The sequence below is a fragment of the Hypanus sabinus genome, chromosome 32, assembly GCF_030144855.1.
Source record: "Hypanus sabinus isolate sHypSab1 chromosome 32, sHypSab1.hap1, whole genome shotgun sequence".
NCBI lineage: Eukaryota > Metazoa > Chordata > Chondrichthyes > Myliobatiformes > Dasyatidae > Hypanus > Hypanus sabinus.
In genome coordinates this window covers 1,206,848-1,223,803 of record NC_082737.1, presented here as the reverse complement: position 1 = coordinate 1,223,803, position 16,956 = coordinate 1,206,848, and the positions used below count along the sequence as shown (strand labels likewise).

Genomic DNA, 16,956 nt, shown 5'->3' with positions numbered 1-16,956 from the left:
AATTTTCAAAAACTGCAGATCTCCTGGGATTTTCACGCACAACACTCTCGGTTTGTAGAGAATGGTACTAAAAAACACCAAACAACCAAAAAATGCACGAATCACCCAGTGAGCGAAGGTTCTGTGGGCGACAACGCTTTGTTAGTGAGAGAGATCGGATGAGAAAGGCCAGACTGGAAGGCGATAGTAACTCAAATAATCACGTGTTACAGCCGGAGTGTGCAGAGGAGCATCACGGAATGTGTAACATGTCGAACATTGAAGTTGACGTACTACAGTAGCAGAAGGCCCCGAACATACACACACGCAGTGCCCATATTGTCAGGCGCAGAAGGTACGTACACAATAAAGTGACACCTGAGTGTAGATTTCGATGTTTTTTCCATGAGTGAAATTTATTTCAGTAAGTTCTAATTATCAGTGCCAGATGTGTCCCGTCTTTACTAAAAATTACACATGCACAGTGGTAAAACATACAGATCAGTAAAGCCGCATAATGGGAAGGACAGTATTTCACTGGAAACATTATTTGTATCGTCTTTGTATTTGTATTTGTATTTGTATTAAAACACCGTAACGCTTTCCACCCAGTACAGTCTCTGTCCTTACTTTGTGCTGATCTCCTCATTCTGTTTCCAGCGAATCCAAACACCTGGATTTTGTGGGCCCGAACAGTAAGTGAACACGACCTGAGTAATGGTCAGTTGATAACACCCTCATCCTAATCATCCCGTACCTCCACACACTGCTCCCCATACCTTGAACTGAACAACACAGAAACTCGTTCAAGCAAATCAGGTTTAATATTGTACTTCAGCGTACGGTGACAAAGATGACATACTGTATATCGTCTCCATTCTATTTGTTCCAGGGAGGAACGGTTGCCCACATCCTGCTTCATTCCCGTTCGTCTTATCGCATTGAATTATTCTTTACTTTGAGAGCAGTTTATTGTCAGACTATAAGCCCCAGCGACAGCTCGGGACAGAGACAGCTGTGGGTTTTCTGCACAGAGACAGCAAAGGGGAGGGCACTCTGATGAAGTATTATGCATTTGGAATAATCATTTCCTTTCAACACTGAGCACTGGCTTTTTCCAGATTTAGCTCTGATCCCATCACCTCAAGTGCATTGATTTCAAGGTCAGCCAGTTTATAAAACCATCTTTAACTATTGCCCGCAGTTAAATGTAGCAGAATACATGTATACATGGTAAATGGTAGGGCATTGAGGAATGCGTCAGAATGGAGTGATCTAAGAATAACGGTGCGTAGTTCCCTGAAGGTGGAATCTCATGTGGATAGGGTGGTGAAAAAAGCTTTTGGTATGTTGACCTTTATAAATCAGAGCATTTAGTATAGGAGTTGGGATGTAATGTTAAAATTGTACAAGGTATTGGTGAGGCCAAATTTGGAGTATTATGTGCAGTTCTGGTCACCGAATTATAGCAAAGATGTCAACAAAATACAGAGAGTACAGAAGAGATTTACTAGAATGTTACCTGGGTTTCAGCACCTAAGTTATAGAGAAAGATTGAACAGGTTAGGTCTTTATTCTTGGGAACATAGAAGGTTGAGAGGGGACTTCCATCGAGGTATTTAAAATTATGAGGGGGATGGATAGAGTTGACGTGGATAGGCTTTTTCAATTGAGAGTAGGGGAGATTCAAACAAGAGGACGTGAGTTGAGAGTTAGGGGGCAAAAATTTAGAGGTAACTTGATGGGGAACGTCTTTACTCAGAGAGTGGTAGCTGAGTGGAACGAGCTTCTAGTAGAAGTGGTAGAGGCAGGTTTGATTTTGTCATTTTAAAACAGGTGGATAGGTGTATGGACAGAAAAGGGATGGAGATTTATGGGCTGAGTGCAAGTAGCTGGGACTAGGTGAGAGTAATAATAGGCACCGACTTGAAGGGCCGAGATGGCCTGTCTCCGTACTGTAATTGTTAGATGGTTATATGGTTAAACAATCTCATTGATGAGCCAGCTGGGTATCAGCTGTGCCGAGGCTTAAATCACCCCCCCCCCCCCCCCCGAGATAACTACAGGTCAAAGTCGACAGCAAGATACGAAAGCCCTTCCCTTCAGTTTACTGCTCACTTGCTGGAAACAATTTACTAAATCATATGTAATTCCGACCTTTCCCCTCTAGTAGAGATAACTAATCCCATGTTGGCAGTTTACTGCTTAGTTATTGGAATAGACTGGGGGGAAAAACTCTCTGCTTCTCTGTTACGTTCAGGAAGAACGAACTAGTCCCAGCCCGTGCAAAACAAAAGGACATTTAATGGATCTTTATCTATTTCTGCTCAATCAACAACAGGCAGACATGTTTTCCACATTCCTGTCAAGAAGCCACTTCATGTTGTTTGCTCCCAGCAAGCGCTCAACTCATTTATCTAAACACCAACAGAGAGTCTCCTCTCATTCACCTGTTTATCTGCGAATGCAATCAACTCCCCGTCTTTATCTAACAGCAGCGTATACAGTTTAAATCCACCGATTCATCGTGTACCGGGAGATAAAATCACGTCTATAAAATCGCGTCTGTATGCATCTATGAATAATTAGAATGAATACTGAAAGTTACATACTTTTGATTTTACTTGTTAATTGAAGGGAATAATGAAACAGAGTACAATAGGGAAAAATCTCACGTTTCGTAAACCTTTCCTAGCTGTGTACGTTTCCATCTGTGCAGCGACAAAAGCTGCGTGCGGCCACCCATTAGGTGATGCGCAGCGACCATCTATCTCTCTCTCTTTCTAGATCAGCCCTCCCTCATAACAGGTATATGTGTCCACTGATTGGTCAGCGACAACCTGTTGTTGGAATTCGGCCCAGACCTCATCCTTGCCCATGCCTATAATGGGGGAGAGTGTTTCTAAATGGAAAATACACTCGGTGACCTCTTTATTAGGTACATCCGTATACCAGCTCGTCACTGCGGATCAGTTAATCCGGCGATAGCAATTCAATGCATAAAAACATGGTGATGAAGTTCAGTTGTTCTTCAGATCAAACATCAGAATGGGGAAGAAATGACACCTAAGTGGCTTTGACAGTGGAATGATTGTTGGTGCCTGACGGGGCATTCAGAGTATCACAGAAAACGGCTGACCTCCTTTGATACTCACGTACAAGCGGGTCGTTTTACAGAGACTGGAGCAGGAATGAAGCAAAGAACCAGACGTAAAACACAGTGAGAGGGAGCTCTGCGGGTGAAAATGCCTTGTTAACAACAGAGATCAAGGAGATTGTCCAGACTGATTCAATCTGACAGGAAGGCGACAGTAAGTCAAGTAACCACGCGTTAAGACAATAGTCTGCAAAAGTGTGTAACTAAACGCGTAGCATGCCGAGTATTGGAGACGACGGGCAACAGCAGCAGAAACCGCGAACATGCACTCAGTGCCCACATCATTAGGTACAGGAGGGACAGTGACTACTGCGTGTAAACTTAGATATTTTTTATCAACAGCCAGTGACATTTATTTCAGGAAGATTTATTTTAAATATCACGGCCAGGTACACCCCTTCTTTTATTACGACGACACAAGGCGTATTATAAGTTACATACTCATTATATCCATAAAGCTGTGCAATTTTGGGGGCAATATTGAACCGATAGAAACACTAGAAAGAGTGCCGTGACAAGTGGGCGTTTTGAAATACCACGACGTTGCCCACCCAGCACAGTTTCTGTTCTTATCTCACAGCGAATCGGAGCATCTGAATTTTATGGACCTTAACAATAAGGAAATTAACCCTGATTATAAATTCCAGCGTAAACTCAGGGTAAAGTTCACCATTGCTTTATTGCATAGAGATAGCAGAATAAATGTCTATGAACTGTGATCAAATATGCATTTGGAATAATCTTTCAATTTGACTGCTGGACATTCCCTTTCTCCTGGTGTAACTGTGTCTCAGATGTCTGGAGCCGATCTGAGCTCAGGGTCAGCCCGATGATAAAGCCATCTTCGATAGTTGTCCCCACTTGGACCATAAGGTAATGGGCAAGGTCGCAACATTACCGTGATTACCATCTCCCAGAGATGCCTACCAGTCAAAGTCAACAGCAAGATAACAGTGCCCATTATCCTTTAATTTATTGCAGATATGCTGGAAACAAGTTGCCACATCACAGCACCATCATATGAAATCCCCACCGTTTACCGCTGGTGAATTTGCCCGACATCGCATTTATTCTTCAGAGCCATCAACAGCTTCTCGTCAAAAAGAGATAGAGAAATCTCTAAACATTAAAATCACTTGGTCTCTAATTTGTCAGCGTGTGCTGCTGGCATTTGGAATTAGTAACAGGACATTCGCCCCTCAATCCTATTCCGATATTGTTCATGATCACAGCTGATTCTATTCAGTCAGTAACAGTGCGACAATAGATTCACCTTTGACACCTCAAAGTTAGCGAAGACTAACTTTGGCTGATAGGTAATTTTTCACAAGAGAATTCACATCAACGTACTCAACCTTCTTTGAACTACGACGGACGGAACGACATCCTTGCTGAAATCAGGGAAAGAACACTCCATGCGGTGATCCGTCTCCGGCCTCAGCACCAGTCTATATAGTAGGACTACCTCTTTACATTCCCCCTCACTATTATGGGCAATGCAGGTCGAGTTCCTTATTAACCACCACCAGAACCTTCCTACAGAAATGCAGCTGGGGATGGGCAGATAGTGTCGATACCACCAGCGATCCTTCTGTCCCTCGGTCCCGGATCTTTAAAAACTCAGACTCTGTTAAAGTCCGCCTCTTGCTGCAGGAAACACCGGGACGGACCAGAGCTGCGGGGATCTCTCACTTACAGATCATGTAGCAGAAAACTGGTGGGGTGGTATCTGAGGACAAGAGGAACCCTATCCGTGGTGGGGTGGTGGAAAATAAACGTGAGGGTAGACATGCGCGAAATAAAAGAGATGCGGTTGAGGGCAGCGTTGATGGGAGAGGAAGGGCAGACCCTTTATTTGAAGGAGGACATTTCTTCAGGTCTTGAATGAAGAGCATAATCCTCAGAGCAGAAGTCCCCGAACGTGCACTCAGTTAGCACCGAATTAGGTACAGGAGGATCAGAATAAAGTGCCCACTCTGTGTACACTTCGATATATTTATCAACAGCCAGTTAATTTACTTCAGGAAGTTTTACTGTAAATATCACCGGCAGAAAAAGATATACACAGGCAAAATAAAAGGACAGATAGGGAAACCCGTGCAAATTAAAAGACTGTAGTGAACTCGGATAAACACCAGAAATACCGCTGTGACAAGTGGGCGTAATGAAAACCCATAACTTTTCCCCGTATAGTCTCTGTCCTTACCTGGTGCTGAACTCCAGGGTCTGGTTACAGCGAAATGGAACAGTTGAACTTTATGGGCCCGAACACAAGGAAACACGCCCTGTGCAATGTTCAGCTGATATGCGCTCATAAACCTGATCAACACCTTATTCAGCACTTAACGCTGACATTCGCATTCTCCAGGTTTAACTGCGTGCCCATTGACTGGAAATGCACCGATTTCTAGATCAGCTCGTTTATAAATCCATCTTCAGCGGTTGTCCGCTGGTGGGCCGTTGCAGTAATGAGCCAAACATGCCGGGATTACGGTCTCTCCAAGATAGCCACCGGGGTCAGCAGGAAAAGGTCACAGTCAACAGCAGGATCAGAACGCCATTCTCCTTCAGTTTACTGCTCACTTACTGGAAACAAGAGACCATGTCACAGCAGAAATCATATGGAATTGGGACCTTTTCCCTCTGGTTTATTTGCCTGACGTCGCATTTATTTTACACAAATATCTAGCTTTCTTCGCCGGAATTCGAGGGAACAAGCCCGGACATTAAATAAATGTTTCTGGGTCTCTTGTCCGCTGGTATGTAGAATTAGTAACAGGACATTCGGCCCCTCAGCGCGGTTGTATCATTCTACGTGAAGACAACTGGACTGTGATCTCAGCGGGCCAAGTCTGCGACCGCCTGCAACACTACACCCCCTTGCCTGTCAGGAATCTGTGCTCTGCGGAATTAAACACACCGAAATAAACCCTGCTTCTCTTTTCCTTTCAGGAAAAGATTTTCAGTTCGTTGATGTGAATCAGTGAATCAGTGAATCATGTGGCAGCAACTCTAAGCATAAAAACCTGCAGAAAAGGTCAAAAAGTTAAATTATGGTTCAGTCCACGGATCAGATGGGGTAGAATTGCGGTCTAAGTCACTTTGACACTGGAATGATTGATGGTGCCTAATAGGGTTGGTTTGAGTATTTCTTGAACTGCTCATCCCCAATGATTTTCACGTAAAATGGATCGGGTTACAGAGAATGGTGCTAAAAAAGCTGGCAAAAAATCCAATGAGCGGCAGTTCTGTGGATGAACCTCCTTGACAATAAGAGAGATGGAAGTGAAAGGCCAGACTGATTCAGTCTGACAGGAAGGCGACAGTAGTTCAAATGGCCACGCCTAACAAAGGGAGGACACATACTAGAACATACATTAGTGGGAAGTTGGAGAATAGAGAAGCTTTTAAACACCAACAGAAGCCAATTAAAATATTATTAAGAATTAAGATGGAAGACAACGGTAAGCCAGGCAATAATGTTAAAGGGGATTCCAAATGTCCCTTCGGGTAAGTAAAGTGTAAAAGAGAGGCGAGAGTGGATATCGGACCACTGGGAAACAAGGCTGGAGAGGGAGTAATGGAGGACAAGGAAATGACGGACGAACTGATTAAGTATTTTGCATCAGTCATCACCGGCAGTATGTGGCTGTTTCAGGGGTTAGGGGTCAGAAGGCAGGTAGGGGACGTTAAGGTCAGCTAGAAGAAGGTCATGAGTGAGTGAAGTTGCCATTATCAGAGAGAAGGTTATTGGTAACAGTAAGGTCTGAAGGTGGATAAGTCACCTGGACCAAATAGCGTACTGAATGGTTCTGAATGAGGAGGCTGAAGAGATTGTAAATAAGACAAGTTATTATGAGCCAACCAATCCAGTATTTATTCAACTAAACACTTTAAAATTCAGAAATTTCGTAAATTTTAAAATAATACAAATTACGTATAAAGTATCCAAAGGATTATTTTTTGAATGAGAGAAAGTCAACATGATTTGAGGGGAACGTGTATGTCAAAAACAAAGGATAAGAACAAATGTGAAAAATAATAGCATTCCAGTCAAAGGGGTGAATCTATGGAACAGTTGTAGAAAGAATTTAAAAACATGCACTATACTTCATTTTATTATACTTCAAGTTATTATGAGCCAACCAATCTACTATTTACTCAACTAAACACTTTAAAATTCAGATAATTCGTACATCTTAAACACAAATTATGTATAAAGTAAAAAATGGGCAGCTACCACAAAGCATCCAGAGTTTTTTTTTAAATGAGAGAAAGTCAACATAATTTGAAAGGAACATGTGTATTTCAAAAACAAAGGCTAAGAACCAATGTAAAAAGATAAATGTAAAAAGTATTTCGGTCAGAGTGGCGAATCTATGGAACAGTTGTAGTACGAATTTAAAAACATGCACTATACTTAACAAGTTTAAAAAATTATTTATTAAACAGATATAAAATACATGAATTAAACTGAATTCGAGTAATGTAAATAAATGACATTTGGAATTGGATTTTGTGTTAAAAGATTATGATTTATTTTTGTTTTTGATGTGACGATTGACACCAAGTATATGGTTGTATAAGTAATAGGAGTAGGCGTGATAAGCTGTAACTTCAGCCTACATCCTTTCGGTCTGTTTTAAAGAATATCTATGTTTTTGTTGTAATCTTGTCCTATGAATTCATCGTTTTGAATGATGCTTTTTTATGTTTGTACTGACCAAAGTAAATTAATTTCATTCATTCATTTATTCATTAGATTGTGGAAACATAAATAATGATCTTTTATGATTTTTAAATGGTTCTTGAAGTCTAGAACTTTGGCAATGTTACCCAACAATTTATGAAGGGAGAGAGGCCGAACAAAGGAAACTAAGGATAGTCTGACCTCAGTCGTTGAGAGTATGTTGGAGTCTATTATTGAGGATGAGGTCTCAGGGTACTTGGAGACACATGACCAAAAAGGCAGCAATCAGCATGGTTTCCTGAGGAGCAAAATTTGCCTGGCAAACTTGGGGGAATTTTTTGAAGAAATACCAAGCAGGATAGACAAAGAAGAATAGGTTAATGTTGTGCTCTTGAATTTTAGAAGGTTCTTGACAACGTACCATACGTAAGGCTGCTTGGAAACCATGAGCCTATAGCGTTAAAAGGGAAAAAAAAAGTTTTTCATGGATACAGAAATGGTTGATTGGCAGACGGCAAGATGTTGGAACAAAGGGACCGCTTTCTGATTGGCTGTTGGTGACTAATGGTGTTTCATAGCAGTCTGTGTTGGGACTGATTCTTGTAACGTTATATGTCAATGATTTCGATGATGGGATAGATAGCCTTTCTGCAAAGTTTGCAGACAATACAAAGACAGGTGGAAGCGCAGGTTGTTTTGAAGAAGAAGAGAGTCTGCAGAAGAACTCAGATTAGAAGAACAGGCAGAGAAATGACAGACGGAATAGAGCTTCGGGAAGTATCTGGTCATGAACTTTGGTAGAATAAAAGAAATTGCAGACTAATTTTCAAACTGGGGAGAGAATACAAAATGGTGAGGAGCAAAGGGACTTTAAAATCCTTGTGCATGATTCTCTAAAGAGTAATTTTCTGTTTGAGTCTGAGGTGAGGAGGGCAATTGCAATGTTAGCATTCACTTCAGGAAGATTAGAATATAAAAGTAGAGATTTCATAGCACCGTTGAAGCCCCGCTTTGACTATAGCGAGCAATTTAGGGTCGTTTATAACAGAAAGATGTACTGAAACTGGAGAAGGTTCAACTGATGTTCAGAAAAATGATACAAGGATTCATTGGTTTGTTAAATGAAGAACGTTTGATGGCTCTGGACATGTAGACACTAGAATTCAGAAGAATGGAGCGAGGGTGGGGGGCTTGTGGTGGGTATCATTCAAACCAATCAGATTGTAAACGGATTTGATGGAGTGTCTGTGGAGAGGATGATTTCAATTTTGGGAGAGTCTACGACCAGATGACACAATCTCAGATTAGAGGGGCATCGTTTTGGAACAGAGAGGAGAGGGAATTTCTTTAGCCATAGAGTGGTGAATCTGTTGAATTGTTGCCAAATGCAGCTGTGGAGGTCGTCTTTATGATCGATTCCTGATTGCTCAGGACGTGTTGGGATATGGAGAGAAGGCAGGAGTCTGGGACTGAGAGGAAAGTTTGGATCAGAGGTGATGAAATGGCGCAGCTGACTCAATGGGCCAAGTGGCCCAATTCTCCTCCTACAGTGCCTATAAAATGTGTTCACCCCTTTGGAAGTGTTCATGTTTTATTGTGTTACAACTTTGAATCACAATATATATAATTTGAGTTTTTTGACATTTATCACAGAAACACCTCCAACCTTTGTGTCATCAGTAAACATTTACTAACCCATCCCTCCACTTCCTCATCCAGGTTATTTATAAAAATCACGAAGAGTTAGGGTCCCAAAACAGATCCCTGAGGCACCACCAGTAACTGACATCCATGCAGAATATGACATGTGTACAACAAGCCTTCTGTGGGAAAGCCAGTTCTGGATCCACAAAGAAATGTCTCCTTAGATCCCATGCATCCTTACTTTCTCAGGGATCATTTGCATGGCGTTCTGCATCGGTATGTTCCATTGAGGTACGGAATGGATGACGGGGTAACAGGAATATGGTATGCATAGAACGCAGGAAATCCAGTTAAGAAGTAAAGAAAAGCTGATGAAAGTTTCCAGAAACAAGGTAATGTGAGAGTTCTAGAAAATTGCAAGGGTGCCAGGAAGGCGCTCAAGATTTAAATAAGAAGAGCTGGAAGTGGCGATGACACGATTAAGGAAAGCCCGAAGGCATCTTGAAAGTATGTCACTATTCACATGTGTGAGAATAGGACAAATCAGGAGCGATAATGGAAACATGTGCATGAAGCTGGAGGAGGTAGACGAACTACTTAATTAATACTTTTCTTCAGTATTCACCAGTGAAAAGTGGGAATGAGTGACAGCGAACTGAAACGTTTGAGTGGACAGACGTTCAGAAAAGGGATGTACTGCAGATTGTGAAAGGTATTAACTCGCAGGAAACGGACGAGATTTCCCCCAAGCTACAGTGGGCATCGAGGGAGCGGATTGCTGAACCTTTGTCTCTGATATTTGCATCATCAGTACGGATGGGAGAAGTACCAGACGATTGAGAGGTGGCAAACGTTCATCACTTGTTAAAGGAGTAGAGAAAACCCAAGAAAGTATGGACTAGTGTGTCAGTCGTGGACAAGTTGCTGGTGAAGATCGTGAGAGGAAGGATTTATAGAAACATAGAAACATAGAAAACCTACAGCACAGTTCAGGCCTTCGGCCCACAATGTTGTGCTGAACATGTCCCTACCCTAGAAAATACTAGGTTTACATTTAGCCATTTTTCTAAGCTTCATGTACCTATCCAAAATTCTCTCAAAAGATCCTATCGTATCCGACTCCACTACCTTTGCCGGCAGCCCATTCCACCCATTCACCACTCTGAATAAAAAAAAACTTACCCCCGACATCTCCTCTGTACCTACTTCCAAGCACCGTAAAATTATGGTCTCGCGTGGCAGCCATTTCAGTCCTGGGAAAAAGCCTCCAACTATCCACACTGTCAATGTAGATAGTCATTTCAACATCTTGTACACCTCTATCAGGTCAGCTCTCATCCTCCGTCGCTCCAAGGAGAGAAGGCCGAGTTCACTCAACCTATTCTCGTAAGACATGCTTCCCAATCTAGGCAACGTCCTTATAAATGTCCTCTGCACCCTTTCTATGGTTTCCACATCCTTCCTGTAGTGAGGCGCCCAGAACTGAGCACAGTACTCGAAGTGGGGTCTGACCAGGGTCCTATATAGCTGCAACATTACTTCTCGGCTCTTAAATTCAGTTCCACGATTGATGAAGGCCAATAAACCGTACGCCTTCTTAACCACTGAGTCAACCTGCACAGCTGCTTTGAGCGTCCTTTGGACTCCGACCCCAAGATCTCTCTGATCCTCCACACACCCAAGAGTCTTACTATTAATGCTAAATTCTGTCATCATATTTGACCTACCAAAATGAACCACTTCACACTTATCTGCCACTATTCAGCCCAGTTTTGCGTCCTATCAATGTGCCGCTCTGATCTCTGGCAGCCCTTCACGCTGTCCATAACACCCCAAACCTTTTACTAACACATCCTCATCCAGGTCATTTATAAAGATCCGTAGGGGTCCCAGAACAGATCCCTGAGGCACTCTACTGGTCACCGGCCTCCATGCAGTATACGACTCGTCTACAACCACTGGCCTTGTGTGGGCAAGCCAGTTCTGAATCCACAAAGCAATGTCCCCTTGGATCCCATGCCTCCTTACTTTCTGAATAAACCTTGTATGGGGTACCATAAAATGCCTTGCTGAAATCCATATACACTACATTTACGGCTCTACCTTCATCAATGTGTTTAGTTACATCCTCAAGAAATTCAATCAGGCTCGTAAGGCACGACCTGCCCTTGACAAAGCCGTGCTGACTATTTTAATCGTATTATGCTTCTGCAAATGTTCATAAATCCTGCCTCTCAGGATCATCTCCATTAACTTACTAACGACTGAATTAAAACTCACTTGTCTATAATTTTTCGGGCTATCTCTATTCCTTTTCTTGAACAAGGGAACAACATCCGCAACCGACCAATCCTCTGGAACGTCTTCCGTCCTTATTGATGATGTAAAGATCATCAGCAGCGTCTCAGCAATCTCCTCCCTCACCTACCACAGTCGCCTGGATTATATCCCGTCTGGTCCCAGTGACTTATCAAACTTGGTGCTTTCCAGCAGCTCCAGCACATCCTCTTCAGCCGAAACAAAGTTGTTCGTGTCAAGGCGAAAACTGATCTCTACAAAGTGATCTAAACTAATTACTAATATAAAGATGAATTAATTGATTGCATACGCATTTACCCCCTTCAAGCCAGTATTTATTAGATATGCCTTTGGCCGAAATTACTTCCTTGAGTCTGTGTGTATAGCTGTGTGTAAATTTTCTCCGAAGTTACAGTTCTTTTGCAGACTGCATCAGGTTGTCCTCCAAGATTTCCACAATTTGGCAGTAGTCATTTTTATCCTCTACGTTTCCAAGACTTCCAGTGCTTGCGGCAGTGAAGTATCACCACAGCGTGATGCAGCCACCACCGTGCATCTTGGTAGGCATGATGAGTTTTTGGTCATTTCGCCAAACATAGCGTTCAGTTTGAGGGCCTTCATGATCAATTTTGTGTTCACCAGACCATAAAACCTTCTTCCAGCTGACCTTAGCGTCCCCCACCTACCTTCTGGGCAAACTCCAGCCGAGATTTCATGTGGGTTATTTACAACAGTGGCTTTCTCCTTAGCACACTCCCAGAAGGCTGCGACTGGTGAAGCAACCGGACAACAGTTGTTATAAACGCGATGTCCCCCATTTCAGCCACTGAAGATGGTAACTCCTCCATAGTTGTCATAGGTCTCTCTTTCCACTTCTTGATTATTGACTGAACTGTACTCCAGGGGATATTCTGTGACGTGGAAATTATCTTGTATCCATCTCTCGATTTGTGTTGTTCAATAGCCTTTTCGCGGAGTTGCCTGAACTGTTATTTTGTCTTTATGGTGTAGTTCTTCTGACAGGATACTGTCTCACTGGCAGTTGGACCTTCGACATATAAGTGTATTTTTACTACAATCATTTGAAACAGCTTGACTGCACATGGTGATTTCCATTTAACTAATTATGTGACTTGTAGAACCAATTGGCTGTGCCATATTAAATTTGTGGAATGAGCTTCCAGTAGAAGTGGTCGAGGCAGGTTCGGTATTGTCACTTAAAGTAAAATTGGATAGGTATATAGACAGGAAAGGAATGGAGGGTTATGGGCTGAGTGCGGGTCAGTGGGACTAGGTGAGAGTAAGCGTACGGCACTGACTAGAAGGGCCGAGATGGCCTGATTCCATGCTGTAATTGTTACATGGTTATATGCTTAAAGTGGTTGTGATGGATAGAGTAGATGACCAGCAAAGCAAACAGCGGGATATATATTAGTTGCAGAGATGGGCAGAGAAATAGGGGCCAGGGTTTAGTCAGACCAAATATGGGTATTTGGGACATTAAATATAAAGGAACAGTATACGGGGTCTTGAGAGGGCATGAATTGACGATGAGAGGGGGTAGGTTCAAAGCCGATGTAAGAGGTAACTTATTTTTCCCAGAGAGTGGTGAATGCTTGGACTGTGTTGCCTGGTATGGTGGTAGAGGCAATTACATCAGAGGTTTCAAAAGACGCTTAGACAGGCACATGATTCTGAGGAAGATGGAAGATTATGGGCGTTGTGTAAGGAGGAAGAATTCATTTTTTGGAGGTTTTGGATTTACTCTTCAGCTGGTTCAACGGAATATATTTGCCCGAAGGACCTATGGTGTGTTGTACTCTTTTATGTTGTATGTTCTGTCTCTTCCTGCTGCAACACCCCTTCCCCCATTTCCGGCAGCACGAACACACACCCGATGCTGGGACGCCTCTGGATAATTTACCTCCTCCTTCAGAGACACAGTTTTTGACATCCACTTACCGTCCATACAGGACCATGGACGAACCTCGTGTTTGAATGATGTGAATAAGGAATTAAATCAGGTTTGGTGAACGACTCTATGCTAAGTTCCAGTTTTTCGTTCAGAAATGCAGGTAGACGCACCACTTTTACAATACTGCGCTCAGCTGTGTGTGCTTTAAGCTGTTGCCTTTCAATGGGATGGTGCATTGTTTCCGTACGTTATGTACACCCACCAGTAACGTGAGGCTGAGTGACTGTACGCTACGTGAGACTGAATGAACTCTAAATAACGAATGCTTTTAGAAAGGACAATTGAATATCAAAATGATGCATTTTTATGTTTTATTGATTTCACTAAAGCATTCGACAAAGTGCAACATGAAAAATTTATTTCAAATTCTCGCTAAACTAAACATTGACGGAAGGGACCAACAACTGCTTCAAAGTTTATATTGGAACAAAATGGCGGCGGTAAAAATTGATGATAATATAAGCAGTTGGACTAAAATTCAAAGTGGAGTTAGACAGGGATGGGCTGCCTCACCGGAATTATTTAATATCGACAGTGAAATGATTGTCAGAGAAATAGAAGACCTAGATGGGATAAAAATTGGAGATGTTTCATCAACAATATGCAGAAGATACCAAGTGCTGCAGAAGATCTGCAAATCCATTTGGAGAAAGTAGGACAAGCAAGTGCAGATTTTGGTCTAACCATCAACCTAAAAAAAACAAATGCATGGTAATATCAAAACAGCAGGATACTCCCAACTGCCAGTTTTACATTGGTAACCAAGAGATCTATACCAATTTGACCATAAGCCTGAAAATTATCGTTCATGGTACTCCTCATGCACCGATGCAAACGGCGGAGTCCAGCTCACAGCAATCCAAGAGTTGGATCTTATGACAAAATGGCTGAGAAAGGAATCATGTGAACATGTGAGATGCATACGTTCAGTGGACGACAACAACCCCAAGCTCGCCTTACGCAAAGCACGGGAGAGACTTCTGGAGTGCTATGCGGCCCCTGAAATTATTGAAACGGCACAATTGCGACGGCTGGAAATTTTTTCTAGAGTGTCAGCCAAGGACCACACTAAGCAAAGAGAGCTCGGAGACTTACTCACAGGCATAATCATGACTTTCCAGGCGCAGATCCATGGTCACGCGAGACTAACGGATGCCACATCCACCGAGGTATTTGTCATTTCAGTACCATTATATTGGCCGGGCTACTCAGCAAAGTCAGCAAGAGAATTCTCTCCCCGCATAATCCCACACCGGCACGCTAGTGTCGCAGACTGAACCCCGACCCCAGGCTCTTCCTGGTTTTGTAATTCCACGGGGCCTCACGGCGGAGCACTCGCACACGGACATCCGGCGGAAGCGGCCCCGCTGGACAGGCGGGGGAATAACGTGATTACGAGAACGCCTTGACGTCACAGAGAGTTCGATTGAAGTTGGGAATTGAAATTAATGTCCGGTTCCTACGAACGGGGATATTCACACATTCAGATGTTCACAGGATCATTGACCTTCCGGGTCTGCGTTCCTGCAGAGGCCTCAGTTCCTTCTTCCCGGTGGAAGTGAAATTATTGTTCACAAGCCTGAAACAGATGGAGCATAAAGAGGAACTAAACAAATTACATATCAGTGACATTAACAGGAGACTGTGGTTAATGTGTTAACAACATTCCGAGACAAATACCACCAGAAGACCGCAGTTCCGCTGGTATTTTATAATATTGAACATTAATGCCAACACTCACTTGATCCACTCCAGAGTGGGGAGAGTCAGTATGAGGGAGCGAAGGGTGGGGACAGATCGGTCTGTGAGCAAGTTGCCTTCCAGGTTCAGCCCCGTCAGTGATCGGTATGTACAGAGAGCGGAGACAAGATCCTCGGTACCAGAACCTGTGAGACCGATACCCCACAGCCTGTAGATGAGGGGGGAGGGGTAGTGAAGGGGACAGAGATAGGAGACAGTACAAATTCGTAATGTTCATCAGTAACGCAATTACTGATCACATTAATGCCCCGATCAGACTCCAAGTGACTGTTAACACAATATGCCACAGTCAGATACGTACCGTAGTTCCTGTATTTTACACTACGGGTGCCTCAAAGCATCAGACATTAGCTTCACTCCTGAATCTCCCAGCTGATTCCACCCAAGGCTAAAGACAAACAGACAAATTGATGAACAAAGTGAATCAACCCGTGGATCTGAGACAATTCCATCATTCCGATATTTCATGAAACATTATATCCTTCAGTGAATCACTAATCGAATTACTATCGATACCTCTCACTGTGCAGCTCACCGAATGTCAGTAATTTACACTTTCAGTGTGACCCGGTAAACTCTCCATATTCTGTCTCTTTCCCCGAAGCTGAGAAAAGAATTTATGAAGTGTGCAGAGTTGACAGAGTTGAAGGGTGAAAGGAAGTTCCACAGTGAGGAGCAAGTCTGGGTGGCAAATGGCGGAAGAGACTCCCACAAGAGGAAAAGAAGAAGAGAAATCTGACAGGAGGACGGGAGATCCCCACAGAATGGTCGCGGGAGACGACCGAACAGACCCCCACTGGAGGATAAGGCAGATCCGACAGGAGGAAGAGGGGGGCCGGAGAAAAGGGCTCCGGCCAGGAGGAAGAGGGATGGGGAAGAGGGATCCCATCAGAAGGAGGATGGGGAAGAGATAACACCTTCAGGAGGAAGGGGTTGGGAAAGACAGATCCCACAAGAAGAAAGAATAATAAAGATACCACAGGAGAATGTGGACTGAGGAAGAGAGATCCAACAGAGGAGAGAGATCCCCACGGTAGGTGGGGAGATAGGGGACAGAGATCCAATCAGGAGAAAACGGTTGGGAAAGAGAGATCTGGCAACAGGAAAAGAGAGAGAGAGAGAGATCACAGGACAATGTGGACTGAGGAAGAGAGATTAGGCAGGGGAAAGAAATCCTCGGATGAGGAGGAAGGATGGGGAAGAAAGATCCCCACGTAATGAAGGGCCAAGGAATGGAGAGATATCTCCATAGCAGGAGAGCATGGGCTTGATAGGTCCCATAAAATGAATGAACGTGGAGCAGAGCGATCCTACCTGACGATAGCGGCGAGAAAAGCAGATCTCCCAAAAGGAGAATTCACATGAGGACTGGGAGTGAGCAAAGTCACAGCCGTGGAGTGAGGAGATGCTCACTTTCGGGGAAGGGCGAGGGGAAGACAATCTCACAGTGGG

The 16,956-nt window shown here is 43.4% G+C and overlaps 1 protein-coding gene across 2 annotated transcripts in view; it reads right to left on the bottom strand.

Moving 5' to 3' along the window:
* The window catches only part of LOC132384385 (NACHT, LRR and PYD domains-containing protein 3-like), a 42,156-nt gene extending 27,197 nt beyond the window's left edge, over nucleotides 1–14,959 (bottom strand). Inside the window, exon 1 of one of the 2 annotated variants that reach the window (XM_059955489.1) lies at nucleotides 14,843–14,959. The gene's annotated coding sequence lies outside the window, so the exon portion shown is untranslated. Of the gene's footprint in view, nucleotides 1–841; nucleotides 887–14,842 lie in introns of those variants that run through there. The other variant, XM_059955490.1, reaches the window with a different exon arrangement.
* Between the last annotated feature and the right edge of the window lie 1,997 nt (nucleotides 14,960–16,956).